We start from the raw sequence: 15596 nt of genomic DNA, 5'->3' as shown, positions 1-15596 counted from the left end.
CTTTGGCGGCTGAGCTACGCTACAGCGGCTCTGCCCTGTCCGCTAGAGTGGCTTTAGCTAAACAGTAGAATTTGGCTTTTGGTATCGGAACGCGGTAGGGTGCAGGCTGAATAGCAGAGCCGGACTCTGCTAATGCTCCTATGCTAGGACTGATGGATGGCCAGCTTTTTCTGTCATGGCAAGCGTGAGGCTGGTAGAATTCAGTTGTCAGGTTGAGGTATTTGTAGGGCATTAAATATTTGCCGCTATTTCAAATGGAATGTGAGTCTTTTACATGTAAACAATTATCTGGCAGAGCAGTGATTGGTGCCAAAAGTTGGCAATACAGCAAATACAGCTGCAGAAAGAGGTTTTCAGGAACTCTTCTTGTAACAGCTGTGAATGGTAACTCTACATTCAGTGTCAGTTAAGGGAATAAAATTTGAACACAAAAGGCAGAAACTGGCTTCCTCTCCCCAACACTAAGCAGCTTCCCTTCTGCTTGGCATCAGTGAGAACAGGTCAAACCGCAGAGTATTCTCAGAGGTGTTGCAGCCTACCATTCTATTCACTCTGCTGGGATTGATAATGCAGTGTTGTAATATATAAAGAGGCACTAGTCAGAGTTCACAAGGAATATGAGCTTTCTCTGCAAACTCGTAATGTTAAAAAGAATCCCAACTCAGAATTAAAGTTCACTTATTGGCATCCTCCCCTCCTCTCTTTAGGCCACAGATTACCAAGACGCTAGTAAGACAGCAGCTGAAAATTTGGGGGTGTTCTGCCCTCACAAAAAACACTTGGTTCAAGCTCCAGGATCTCGGTGAAGTATTTGAGCAGTAGCTATGCTGCTTCAGAGCAATGGGGTGCTTAGAACATACAGCTCGTGTGGTCTCCTTTGGTTGCTCTGTGATTTCCTGTGCTCATCTTCTTCAAATACACCACATAAGACTTTTCTCTCTATTCTTTTTGACACTTCATGCCATACGTGCTGCAAGTCCTTCCCCTGTCCATAGTCATGGCCGTGCTCTGCCCTATAAACACTTGCTGTTTGCCTGTGCAGCACAGCCCGTGGGACCATGCTCATGTGCAGCTACACTGCTGCCCAGTCCTCACAGCATCCCTCACTCCTTCCACCACATCCCTCCAACACATACCCATGTTAGGTGCAGTGCCCCCAAACATGCCCCTGCTCCCCTGCATTTAAGTGACCCTGCACACCCATTCTCCCACAGCACATAAAGGACACGTTCTGTTTTGGACAAAAAGGGAGCCCCTGCTCTGCAGAGCCCTAAAACCATCTTGATGACAGACTCACCAGGTAGCACTGAGGATGTCCCTGTCCCATTCCCTGGTACCTATGGGGAGGGGGAAGACGGCTGAAGGGGGATTCCTCCTTCTTGGTTCCACCACACAGGGACTGCAGTCTCCCTGGGAGCTGAAGCTGTAGCCTAGCCAGTAAGGAGCTTTTTAAACCTGGTTCCCCTCTCTCCACGTGACTATTACTGCCTTAATGATCTGCACAGACTTTCTATGCTAGACAACAGCACTCCTGTATGGCTTCTGGAAAAATAAGGCCTTGCTAAGGAACACCCTTTTCCCCACAAGGTCTCAATTAGCTGAGCCTGATCATGATGTCTATGGTGGGAGGAATCTAGAAAACCCCCTCTTATTTCCTAAGAGAATTAAGTCACTCTGCATATATATACATGTACATATATATATATATATATGTGCCTTTAATTCTTGCATGGAAAGTGTGCACAATCTGGTTAATGCAATATCTGCTGCACCCTCAAGGTAAGAAAGTCCTCAATTGGATTTTATAGAAAAGTTGCTTAATCTTGAATATGTCTGGATCTTGTTATGCCTAATGGAGGCTGACAGTGGGTGAAGTTGAAGTCAGAGAAGGGAATATTGTATTTAGAAACCTCAATGTAGCCAGGCAAGATGGCAGGGTGTTAGTGATATTCCACTGTCAGCTGGGAAAAAGGCTGTAATTTACTTCAGAAAATAGTCATTAATTATTCAAATTTCTGTCTATCATTCTCTCAATGTATTGGAGAATATACTATATGCTCTAACAGTAAACTGAGGTTGTCACTCTCACACATTAGTGTCTATGAAGAAAAAAACCTCCAGTGAACAACAATTTAGTTTGTGCTTCCAGATCTCCATTTGCTGCTGGTGTGAAGGCTTACTGTGCTTGTTGGCAGCTTGGGTTTGAATTCTCCAGCTTGGCAGCACAGCCCTCTGCCACTGATATTACAGAACTACAGAGGCTGGCTATTGTCCTTCCTGTGAACCATCTTTTGAGAAGGGTAGTATCAAACAGTGTTTAAATATGCTGAAACTTGCACTTTACAGTTGGTGAATCTGAAAAGAGTCTTGCTTCATGTGATGTCTGATACACTTGGTGCAAGAGCTTGACAGCTGAGCCAAACAAAACAGTGACTGAGCAGGGATATGATTGCTTTATAAATAAAATGAGGTAAATGTCAGGAGAAAAAAATACACTACCACCGTTTAAACCAAAAGACAACCAAATCATGATAAATTTAGTTGGGAAGTGAGAAAAATTCTAACTGTAAAAGCAGTGAATGCAGTGGGAACTAGAGACCTGGAGTTTAGGATATTGTTTTATGAGTTAGGATGTTGTTGTATGATGAAGTTGCTTGTGAGAACTGGGATTTGGGCTTGCAGACTCAGGACAACAGTTTCTTATTCTAATCTAAGATATAATGAAAAGAGGAAAAGGGGCAAGGGTTATATACACCAAGTATTTAACTTCACGTCCTGGTACATCCACAGAAACTCTGAGCTCATTTGGCCTTGGGGCTCACCAGCACTAAAAGAATAAACATTTTTCAAACAAAGTGTAGAAGTTGAATAAAGTTAAGTTTGGTTGTTCTGTGATAGAAAAAACTTGGGGAATAGCCAGTTGCTGTGGGAACTGGGAACAAAGCCTTCTGACTAAATCAATGTTAAAACAATTTCACAGTGATAGGAACATGGCATTGGCAGGGGGGCCCATCTTTCTAGGTTAGCAGGTAAAGGATACCATGCTGTAGACCATATTGGACATCTTTTGATGACAGTCAATATATCAGCTCCAGCTACTCGGAATTTTACGAGTGGGTTGGGCAGGTTTGCTTCATAGTGTCTCTAAAATCATAATACCATTCCAAATCTAGTGTTTACTCAGTATTTAAAAGCCCTGTACTGTATTGTTAGTAGGCTGTTGTCATAGTATCTCTTCCTTAGAGCTAAAGAGAGGCCTTTCTTTCATGAGAAGGGCCTGTTTGGGTTGGTCCAACCCTGCATTTTGACAGTGCCTGTCATGCTACAAACTGTTTTCAGACTGAAAATAAATATTACAAAATCACTCCACAGTGTTTTAGTATTCTGTTTATGCAAACATGCCAAGTTGTAGGGGAAGACAAGGCCTCTCCCTGTTTCTTGTGATAGTAACATTTGTATCTTCCTTATCAAGTTGCTTGAGATTGTCATGAATACACACCTCCAAAGCTGATTTTACCCATTACCTCTGGCATCAGATGACTTTCTTCATGAGGGCCACCAGTGTCATCCCAGAAAGCTATCCCATGACATCTTTATCATTTTATAACATATTTTATAGCAGTCATAACATGACTGTGCATGAGATGCACTCCATCCTCCTCCCTTCCTCTTGACTTGTGCAGCACCCAAAAGGGAGCCAGGGCACACACTGATCTAGTCTCTGCTTTCATCTCTGCTTTGAACAGTAAGAGAACCAGTACCCTTGGGTTCTCTGTAGTGCTTCCTCCAAGTTCACCATCTCATGTCTGTGTAATTTTTCTTTTTTTCTGGTTGAAATAAACCTTTCCTGAGGGAACATGGCCTAGGTTTCAGGTGGAGTCTTATGAACCTTTAGTGAAATAGTAATGATTCCCAGGACTATCAGCCAAGACTTTAATGAGAAGGGGATCTCACTTGTCTTTTTCAAACCTGTATTAAATGTTTGTCCATAGATAAGTTATAAACACCCAAGTCATTCTGCTCCATCACTTCTTTAATTCTTAAAGGCCAGGTTTAACATTTTACTCCGTCTGCTTCCATTAATTTCTGTTATGCTATGTTTCCTTTTTTTTCCCCATGTGAGTCCCATTCTTCACTAATTCAATATTGCCTGCCAACTTCATCATCTCCAAATTTCATTATCAAACACAAACTTTTGGGTGCATATTATTAATGCAAATATTTAATAAGATCATTCCCGTTAACAGATCTTTCAGGATGGGTAATCTCACTCCAAGCCTGTAATTATCCTTATAGCACAACATAGTATTATATCCTCTTTAGTCAGTTCTTTTCCTGTCTTAACAATTCTATTTATCTCCACGTCTTCTGCTCAGACTAACAATTATAAGTGTCATTGTAGCAGTTACTTTTGTAAAGTCGTGATAGATTAATATCTACCACGTTTTCCTTGCTTTTATAAAAGGCAGTTATCAGAACAAGGTGCCAGATTAATCTGTCTTCCTTTGGGAAGCTCATTTCACATGTAGGAGTTTTCTGTGCTTATGCACCTATGGATAGAATTTGTGAAAAGTGTTTTAACTTGGGAGCTCTGTGTGGTCATAGGATTATTTGCATCTCCCTAAATCAAGGCTTTTGCAAGACACCTTGTAATTTCTGTCATTTGCAGACCCAGAACAAGACACCTTGCATGATGTCCAAAGCTGGATTGAAAGAGGACCCAAAAGATCTCATGAGATGAAAATTCCTTGAATTTAGAAGGTCTTGAGATTAGATTTTTTTACTGCAACACTGATGGCAAGGTGCTGGGTATTATTTTCCTCCTGTTGAAAAGACTAAACAAAAACCCAGAAACACTCTGTTCTTGCTTGCTGGGAGGACCTGTCCTTTCTCTTGGTGCCAGTCTCTTGCTGATATCTCTGCTTGTACAGCAAGTAAAATATGTCCAATTGTGCAGGCTGCAAAAAAGACTGAGGATGAGTCTGATATCCTGCTTAATTTGAAACAGGTACCTTAATACAGGCTTCTGATTTTAAGTTTATCGTTTACTGTACTGATTGCTGAACATTCAAAGCCAATCTTTGTGTAGCCTCATTCAGTTTAAGAGAAATCATGCGCATGTACCTGATGACACAATAGAACTGATTCTTTTGCCAAATGAAAAACAGCTGATTTCACTGATCACACTAAAGTCCAAACAGTGAAAACATTTAAGTTATTGATGGTTGGTGTTTTCTACTAGGCCTAATATTAATATTTGGTACCGAGTTACTTCCTATGGTACAGGAACGAAACTCTCTTTGTGGCCAGTGAGAACGGTATGCACAGATCTGGAGAGGAGATGTGGAAATGAAAGCCTTATTATCTTAATTCTGTTTCTCATTTTTTACTTTTCTAAAAGTACTCAGAGAAAATTGAATTATGCTAAATAAACTTGCCTTTTCAATAAGGGAAGGTGTGCTTTCCATTGCTCTAGCTTGAGCTTTCCATTGCTCTAACTCAGAGAAAGGATCATTGCAGCTGTCAGTGGTCTTGAGACAACTCACTTCCTTAAGCTTTTGAAACTGTGATTCCACCTTCTTGAGACAGGAGACAAAAAAATCCAGTAGCTAATTGAAAATAGTCTTTTCCAAAACACTGAACAAGACCAGTTCTTTATTTCTTTTAAAGATATAGCTAATCTTTAAAAATATAAACATTCCAAAGACTCCAAGTCTCACAGTGGGTATTAGTCAAAGAGCCAAAAATAATTTCTACTCAAAGTTTAAGAACTTTTTTTGTATTTTTTGCCTTATTAATGTTTACATGTTCATCTCACAGATGTATTCATGTGGTCACCTCATTTGTAGGTTTGAATGGGTTTTACTTGTTCTTACTGTCCAAAGCCTTTGCAGTTCTATAGCAACAGGCACATCAGGTTGTGCACTGATTTAGTACTTGGAAACCTCCACTTGCCCTCAGTTGTAGCATTTATCCAAGTACAGCACCAAGTAGCAAATTAGCTTCCTGGCTAACATTGAGTAGTTTAGACAGTTCTAAGTAAATTGTTTTTGTTGAGCTGATTGTTTTAAAATTAAGCCTCCAAGCACCAAAAGAATCAGCAATGCCAAAGGAGACTCAGAGCCTGTCTTCAAAGTTATGACAAGTCAGGCAGTTGGCAGTTTTCACAATGACCTATATTTTAATATGGGCTATTGGATTATTTCTAAAGAGGCTTCTTAGCCATAAAAGAATTATGCTCATTGGCTGGGCTGTGGCAAAAATACAATTGAATTAAGGATTGAAATAATTTAGGATCCAGCTGGACAAGTTGTCCCTGCGGCTGAGCAGTAACAGATGTATTAAGCATTGGAAATTGCACAGAAAAAAAGGTATAATTGATCTAAGGTAACCTCACTACTTTATATTAAATAAATCAATGCTGATAAGCTGAAAGGTTAGAAGCAAGAGGCTGAATTGAAGGAAGGTGGACCTGGGAAAAAGCAACTCTAGGTAAAACAAGTTAACTTTTAGGTCCTAAATATGGTAGGGATTATGGACTTTTGATTTCTCTCAGTACAGTGGCTACAAGTTTCCAAAGCAGCAAAACCCTGGGGAGTGTTGGGGGAGGAGGAAGGAAGGGATGAATTTTCTAAGTGAGAAACAGATAATTATAATTAACCACCTCTGTATTAATTTGTGCATCTGCAGCCATTCATTACTGGAAGCCATAGGTGGCCCACAACACTTGCTCTCTCACCCATATGTAGTTGTACCTATCACTGATTTTCAGCTTAGGGATTCCAAGGGAAGGCTACGCTATAACAACCACTTTAACAAAGCAGCTGATGTTTTTGGAGTGCAGTCTGGGTGTACACGTATGTTAAAAGAAGCAGGTAAGCCCAAAATGTTGGCCAGTAATGTAGGAGACAGTAAATTCCTTCAGGAGATATCCAGTGCCTACACACTAGCAAATGGAGAGGTACTAGAGGGGGAGGCTATAAAATGAAGAAAAAAAATACTTTTCTATTTATATGTGTTCCTTGTAAAGTCAGGGTCAAACTTTACAAGGTGAGAGCAACTTCAAATAAACTTGCGTATGTATTTAAGGTAGCTGGAAATACTGCAGGGTAGTAGAAGACAAGATTTCCCTGTTGTTACTCCCTTCTAATTCCTCCTCTGCATTTCCAGACAAAGCACGAACAGTTTCATAGGAATTAACCCTGTTTTGCAAAGAATGAAATGATACATAAAAAACAAATATTTGCGGTATTGCTCTGAGTGTACCTGCAGTGAGGTTAAACCTGCCTGCCTGTCCCAGCTCTGGGCGTGCCTGTTGGAGCGAACACAAAGGGCTCTGCCGAGGCTGAGGAAGGGGACACACGAGCTGGCAGAGGCAGCGGTGCCCCGGGCCGGCTGCTGAGGCCGGGTGTGCTCCGTGTGTCCCGCCGGGCAGATGCAGCAGGTGCCCGGGTGGAGCTGTGTTCGTGCAGACTGTCCAGCTCCTTGGCGAGCTGGCCAGAAGGATGACAGCGCTCGGGCTTTGGCTCTGAGCGGCTCCGCTCCTCTGGCGTGGCCGGCTGGGGGGATGCGGTGAGGAGCAACTTTCTCATCAATGCTGTGTCTTTTTGGATAACACTGAAGCTCCACCTGCTGGCTGTCCTGTCCTCCAGCCTCGGGAATGAACGGGAGCTCCGGCCTGCGGGCAGCAGGGTGCGCAGCAGCTGGGCTTTGTCCGGCTGCTGGACGTGGGACTGCAGAGAAGTCCTTTAAGGGACGCTGGGTCTTGGCTTATGGTCCTCTTCTGTCATTCCTGTCTACTGTAGACCTCTGAACAGACTCGAGCTCGGTAGTTTTCTACAGAAATTAAAGATATAAGGAAGGTCCAAACTTCCTTAATGATGCAGCAAATATGCTGATTTAAAGCATGAATTTGAGACATTGTGAATGACAACGTTAAAAGCCAGTCCTGCATGCAAAGTCAAGCAATCAAAGTTTAGGAAATGTTTTTAAGATAATGTTTTATTTAAGATTTTGCTGTGACATAAACAAAAAGAAGAGCTGGTATTAGAGCGTGGCTGTGCCTTTGACGTTCCTCTGACCACCCCTCTCACATGCCAGACATCTTCTGCCATTTTGAGGAATTGAAATTTTTATGGAATTCTAATTCCATGGAGGTCTCCTGAAGCTAACACCAAATTTTGCTTGATTGTGCCTTGTCCTCAGCAGGCAAGAGTCTTTAATGTAAAAGCAAGGAGAGTGAAAATTCTGATTTTGAAGTCAGACATAGATTTGAAGAATCAGTTGTTTCTTACTTCATTTCAAATAAACGAGCTGAGATGTAACCAGCAGGTAAACATGTAGTCATCCCTCCTTGCTGTGATTATTTAGTTTTCAAAGTGCTCTTAATCAAAGTATGTTTCTTGCATCTCAGCAAAACATAAGCATAAAATGGTTAAACGTAAAATTATGTAATTAAAAATATAATGATTCCTTGCCAAGCTAAATCTTCAGTTTTTATTCATGTACTGAAACCAGTAGATTAACCAGAAGGTTAATCAACATGAGAGATTTTTGGTGAGACATTACACTCTGAAGGGAAGATGGAACACTCAGGTGTACCCTCAATATTGAACAATATCTCTTTGCTTTCTGAAGATTTGCATATTGCAATCTCTCAGTGTCCAAGTTATGACAAGAGAGTGTATAATTCCTTGTGGTCAAGGTCAAAAATTATCCTTCACTGGGAAAGTATGATTGAGAGGTTGAATATACTCAGCTCTATACTGTCATTAACAAATTTTGTACTGTTTCTGAGAGAATATTGTGACTTGTTTGAAAGTAGCATCTAGAACCCTGTTGTAATAGCAAATCTACAATGGACTTTATCCTGTGCTCATGCCCTGTTAGAGACAGGGACAGAAAACTATGGTGGCAACAGATTAGAGGAAGAGGAGAAGATATATATATATATAAATATATACAGTGCCTCAGACTATACTATAGAAAAGACCATCTGCCAGACGATGAACAGAATCAGACCCTCTCACTGTAAATTCTTATCTTTTCTCTAGACTGAGGATACATCTACAGGCTATACAGTCTCTATACTGCTGTTCTGCTGAAATGCACCTCCTGGGCAGTTTGATATTGGGATAACTTCTTTTCTGATACAGATTAGAATACACAGATTTTAGCATTCCCAGGAGGGATCATGGTGAAAGCATGGTAAAAGTGGGTGATTGCAGTCCCATTGCACTTCATGAGAACTCACCCTGATAAAAATAGCTGACAGTTATGCTCCTTTGCTTTCTTAGTGAATACCTGCATTTGCAGGCTCCCTATTCTCTGTCCCACTTGTGGTCACTCATATCCCTTCACAGATCATGGTGATTAGCTGATTAGTCCCTGTAGCATCAGCAAAAGAATATTCTTCCTACCTTCCCTGTGTTTGCAATATGGATTTTTCCAATTTGGGCATAGACAATGTGTCTGTGCACTGGGAAGGCAAACACAGCTTCTCTCCAAGCACGGCAGAACATTTTGCCGTGTACCCGCCTACCCTTCATCTGTGCTTTTGTCTCTGGTGAACAGTGGCCACTGCTCTTTTAGGATTTGGGTACAGAAAGGGAACCCAAATAGCACCATTTTACTCCTGTTTTAAGTGACACCATTCTTACACTAAGGGCAGTGCAGCAGGAGAGGGATGGGACCTGGGCCTGCTTTCACTGTGCAAGGGGAGAAACTGGATGATACAACAACAGTCACGCTTCCGAGCACAGAGATGAACCCAGACAAATGAGCACGGGGTGGAACAGCAGAGCATGCTCTGAAAGGATCTACAGCAGGAGGAAATCAGGAAATCTCTTTTAAAAGAGACTCTGAGAGAGTGCCAGCCTCAGGGAGTGCCTGGCAGCGAGACTGAGTTGGAACAGAGCTGGGGAGGGCTGGTAGATGGTGTGGCCTGGTGCAGATGGACAGCTATACCACAGCTCCCCAGGGATCCTCTGTCTTTGTGGGTGGCCCCAGGGCTGCCAAGGTGCCCAACCCTTACAATATTTAGGGTATTTTCATGAAGTCCCATCTTTTGTTTTCACGTGATTCTATCTAGCTTCCGTTTGAGGAAGAGAAGTTACGTTTCTAGCTCACATTTTCAGATGTGAACCATAAGGGCTCAAAAGTGAAAGGATAATAAAATTAAATGCCTCACTTTTTTTGTTGAAGAAAAACAAAGATTGATTTGTGAGGGTTTTTTACTATGATTTTTAATGGCACTTACCAGAGGGAGACCACTTGAACCTCTTTCTGTGCATTCAGGGAGACATCTCAGAACGTTTTTAAGATGCTTCTCATTCTGCAGGTCTGTCATAGAGATAGGAACAAAAATGGGATCAGGCCCCAAGTTCATAATGCTCCACTCAGTTGTGCTGTCATGCACATGTATAGTGCTGAAACTCTCTGCACAAGGGAGCACAAAGAGATTTTAAAAATAAAAATTTTAAAAAGGGAGGGGGAAGTGTGAGCTGAACGCGTGTGAAAGGATGTCAAACCAAAAGCAGACTACAGAAAATCAGGATACACTAGAATAAATGGTATGAGCTACTGAGCAGCATAAAACAATGAGTTATACACCATCACTCCTAATTCTTCAGAGAAGCTGTTAGGTTAATGGCAGGCTGCTGTTAAATATTAGTTTGGGCAATGATCGGCGTGAGCTTCCATGCGTACTGCAGAAGGAAATCAAAGGGCCTGTCTCATTCCCAGCTTCTGCATCTCATTAGTTTGTGGATTTTCTGGAGAAGGGAATGTTGTATTCAGTACCCCTTTATGAAAGGCTCAGACTCCTGCTGGGCCACACAACAGAGTGGTTTGCCTTGAGTTCAGCTCCAACCAGGAGCTGAGAGTCCTTCCAGCGAGGGCTCTGAGCTAAAGCAGTCTGATGCAGATCGGTTGAGTTAGACTCAAAACTTTCAGAGGAAGTTGAGAAATGTGGTTCTCCTTTTTTCTTTTTTTTTTTTTTTTCCCATTATAAAAGAGAAAAAAAAGGAAAAAATAAGATAGGGATAGGTACTGCTTGGCTAGGACTTGTATATGCTGGCAGCTAAGAGCTGGCTTGTTTATTTAGGCTGCAAGAAGGAATAGGCCAGTGTATTTGCTGGACTCTGATCCTCTGATCTCTGGTTAGCACAGGAGCCCTTTCAATAAATTAACAAGTAGGGAGGAAATTATGAGAGAGTTTGAGGATGGGAGGTTGAGTTGATTGAAAGAGGGAAGCTTCTTCCTACATCTTTTTTTTTTTCATCAGTGCTGTGTCCTAGTAGACCCTAGGTCAAATTTAAAGGCAAACTCTACATCAAAGAAATATTGTGTACGCAGTTATGCCTGTATATGCTGACTTAGAAAGACTAGAAGAGAAAAAAAAAAAAAGATAGAACCAAATGAAGTTGGTATAGTCAATAATTTCATTAAGGACAAGAGTACTGAAGGCAAAACTACCCATATTTTACTACATCTAGATCAGTTACTGGTTTCTCTGCTTTTTCTTTTGATACGAAATTGCTGCAGTTGTCTTCAACATCTCCCTTTCCTATGGGCTTCAACTCCTGAAACTCTTGATCTGTGTGTCTATAAGGAGGCATAAGCAGGGCTTAATGCAGCAACAGCATTTCATTATTCTCTTTCTCAATCAATTAATAATTAACATTGGCCACTGATGACTCCCATATTTCTTAATTTACACTTTTCTCTATTTTCTCTTACCCTCATTCTTTTTTTTCCTCTCCTCAGTTGATCTCAGTGAAACTTTGTTCCAGACCCTACAGGGAGAAGAAGAAAGTGGGTCAGAGCTATAGAGGCAGCAGCAGGGCACAGTCTTCTTACTGGAACGAGTCTGAGGCCAGGAACAGAGAAGTGCTGGAAGCTTCGTGCTGTGTTTCTGTGGTATAATAACACAGCTCTGATGGCAAACTAATTCAGTTTTTTTACTTTTAGGAACCACTAAGGCATTATTGATGCTTCCTTAACTGTGCTGGTTCATTATCATACAATGTAATTATCTGATTCTGGTATACAGTTTGTAGGATCTATTTTCTGGGTTCTGTTTCTTGGCAGATCTACCTGATAACGCAGTTTCCAAAAATGTTCATGAAAAGGTCAGATTTCTGGGCTGAATAAATTATTTGTGTTTTTGTGGTATTTTGGGCCCTATTGTTATAGGCTCTATAAAAAGCTTAACATAAAGGCCAGTCCAAACCCTAAAAAATTCAGGTTAAAAAAAATAATAAATCAGATAAGACTGTGTAATAAGCTCACTTCAAAATCCTAAGCTTTTGGGAGGAATTTGGATGTAAATGGGACCTTGGAAGCTCTGGATGATTTATAATTAATAATGCCAAATAAAGCTCTGGTAGAAGTCTTACCATGTCGCTGCTGGCATTAACACTGGGCTGCCTTACTGGGAGTGATAGACTCTTTCTTCTTTCTTGTTTATTAATATATTTCCTCTCGGAGGAAGACTGTGGTAGTAAAACTCAGCAAAGCCAACAATGTGTCTCATAAACAAATGAATTTCCTTCTTCAAACATTGTTTCATTCAAGAGCAATACATTCAAAATTCCTTTTAGTGCTGGGTCTTTAATTGGTTCCTTTTGTAGAGGAGTGAAGCAGTCATTCTTTGAATCTCCCTTGAAGTTTGTGGAATTTGTTAAAATCTGCTATGTTATCTCGTGTTGGGAATGCAGCCTTTACTGAATAGCAGTAAGGCAATGATCTTGATAACATACTTTATGTATGACTTTATTTGAAGCTTCTTAGGGAAAAGCCCACTTATCTCACATGGTGAGCATTTGCCTGTTGTACATAAAGAAAAAAAATCACCCTTAACTTTTCCTTCGAGGGATGCAGTTGAGTTTCAGGTTTGCTTAATGATATCTGAACCAAACAAATGAGGGATACCTGTTCCTGGAGCAACGAGATCTTGTTCCTTCTGTCTCTGAGAAAGCCTCAGTTGCTCTGTTTCTCCCAGAAACTTATTTAGTAAGGCCCAAGGAAGGGGTAATAGGGCACTCTCATGTGTTTAGTGTTAGGCATAGCTTTTGCTGCATTTCTTTATTCGTTCAGTGTTTGGTTGTCACACACTGCTGTGATGTACAGGTGTTATTTGAATACAGGGTTTTTTGTTGAGACTATAGAGTCTGTTTGCCTCCAGTTAGTAAGTGTACTTATTTGAAATGCAAATGTGTCTGTGTTACTTCCAATGTTTAATGTTCTGTACCAAAGACACAGGAAAGGAGAGAGGGAAGGTGAAGGAGAATCTATATGATCGAAGTTATTTTGTGGCTTAAAACTGAGTGCTGATTATATCTCGGAGGAATAAGCACCCATTTGGGAAAGTGTTTCAGCCATTAAAAGGAGTAAGTTCAGTTTATTTTATTTGGTAGGGACAAATTAAATTCAGATTACTAGTTGCCAGACGTTGATCGAAATAGTTATGCAAGTAAGGTTACCTTGATTTTAGCATTAATATTGCTGGAAGAGCATTAATATTTCCTGGAAGGTTGTGGTTTGGATTAGTGGTTTGTAGTTCCTCTTTTTTGGGAGGGGATGGTCTGGGATCTTTTAAAATATTTTTATCCAACCAAGGAGCAGGGGAAACAGCATGTGATTGCAGCTATGTAGCAAGGCTGGTAAGTAAGGCTTAAGCTGGGGAAGACTGTCTGTGGTGTGACCCAGGGCTGAATGTATTCAATTAAAGCTATTCATTAGATGTTCTCTCATGATGAGTGGATTCAGGGATCAGCAGCACTGGCTTTTGAACCATTTATCAATTAATGAGAATTTGTTGTAATGAGTACAGTGATGAACATGGACTAGTTACAGTAGAAGCCTGTAAGCAAGAGGTCAAAGCAAAATATGGCACAGTGGCACTGTTCCCTCACCCAGCCTTGAATAATGAAAGAATTGAACAGAAGTTGCTATTGTTGGAAAAAAAGCCAACACACACGGATCTGCTTCGTGAGCCAACATGGGCTTTCTGTAGCAATAACTAACTCTGTGCTGCTGTGCCATATGAACCAGAGGAGCTTCCTCCTGCCTGAATGAGGCTTTCAGCAAAGAAAATACACTGGGTGTGTTGCACCGGATGCCAGACACCTTCCATTATCCCCATAGCAGTGCTGACTGGAAATTACTGTAAGCCAAGAAGTCTGTGTTGTGCTGCTGCTGTGCCTCTGGTTTTAGCTGCCTAATTACCAGGATGAGAGTTGTTCTTCCACCACTACTGTGAGTGCTGCCCTGGCTTCTCATCAGTCTTTGTTTGCTCTAAGAAAGCAATGGAGGAAGAGTGGTTTGGACTTTTTTACCAGTCCTGTGCTTAGGTCCTCCAGAAAGCTTATTTTCCCAATTGAAATAGAGTTATTATGGAATTTCTTCTCTTCTATCCCCACCATCTTTGTGCCCTGTGCTTACCTGGGCTGTGTTTTCTGAAGAAAGACTGAAAATGTATGTTAATGATACTTAGTCCTCTAACTTTTGGAACATGGTACCTTAGGCACAGAGGCACCTTTGACCTTTAAGCAATACGACCTCCTGTCTCTGGATACTTCCACACAGCATTTGTCTAGAGATGGAGGTAAACTTTTACCTATCTGAGATGCTTCCTCTGAAGTAACTGCTTCTGAAAAAAAACAAAAATAAAAGCTCTTGATTTTTTTTTTAATCATTCCCCACTGTTTGAAAGTGGGTACCACCAGTGGGTTACTGGCATCTGTCCAGTGGCAAACTTCTAACCCAAAGTGAGTTTTCTCTTTTGTTGGTTCATTTCACCACTAAGAACCTGAGCTATGGAGTTCTAGTAACTGAATACTCCACAACTGTAGGTGTTTTGTTCCTTAGAGTTTGGGTGACCTGATTGCAAAGCACTCATTTTAGGAGAGAAGAGATGCTAACCTTATCATCCTGGCTTTATTACAGATAAGATTGCATCTGAAACAATGGCCAAGGCAGTTTCTTTACTTTTGTTTTTAGTTAGGAGGCATCAAAATAAATTGGGTTCAGTTTTGCTGTATCAGTATCATTTATTATGGAGAGCATGGTGAGCTGAAATATCCTGATGTAGGATCAGACTAGGATTAGCATATATTTTTCATCTAAGAAAAGTGTGGTAGTTTTCAATATTTTAAACAAAGGGGTGAAATACTTAATATTTATTGCACTTATAGAACAAATTACTTTCAGAGAAACATCCAGTGTTTAGGAATGATTCAGACTTGATGAATTACCCTGCCATATGAAGTGATATAGCTAAAGGACACTTCCAGCTGGCTTTGTTCTTTATGACCAGTGTGATATATTCCCAAGAGACTGAAGCACTTTCTAAGGAGGGAATACATTGTCCTGGTTGCATCAACAGTCCTTTCTTGGGTACATTGTGACATCCTTTTTGTGGGATGTGTTTTGTCACTGTGCTGTATGAGAGGTGTGTGCGTAATGAATCCACTGGAAATAAACAGTATTTTCCCCCCTATGAATATTTGATCTATGATTTATTTATCCACCCAGCCTTAGACTAATAACATGTCAAATGCTGCCTGTTTGTTTTCCTGTTGACATATTTCTAT

The sequence above is a fragment of the Manacus vitellinus genome, unplaced genomic scaffold (genome assembly GCF_001715985.3).
Source record: "Manacus vitellinus isolate BGI_N305 unplaced genomic scaffold, ASM171598v3 scaffold_10_pilon, whole genome shotgun sequence".
NCBI lineage: Eukaryota > Metazoa > Chordata > Aves > Passeriformes > Pipridae > Manacus > Manacus vitellinus.
Note: the sequence above shows the minus strand (reverse complement) of the source record.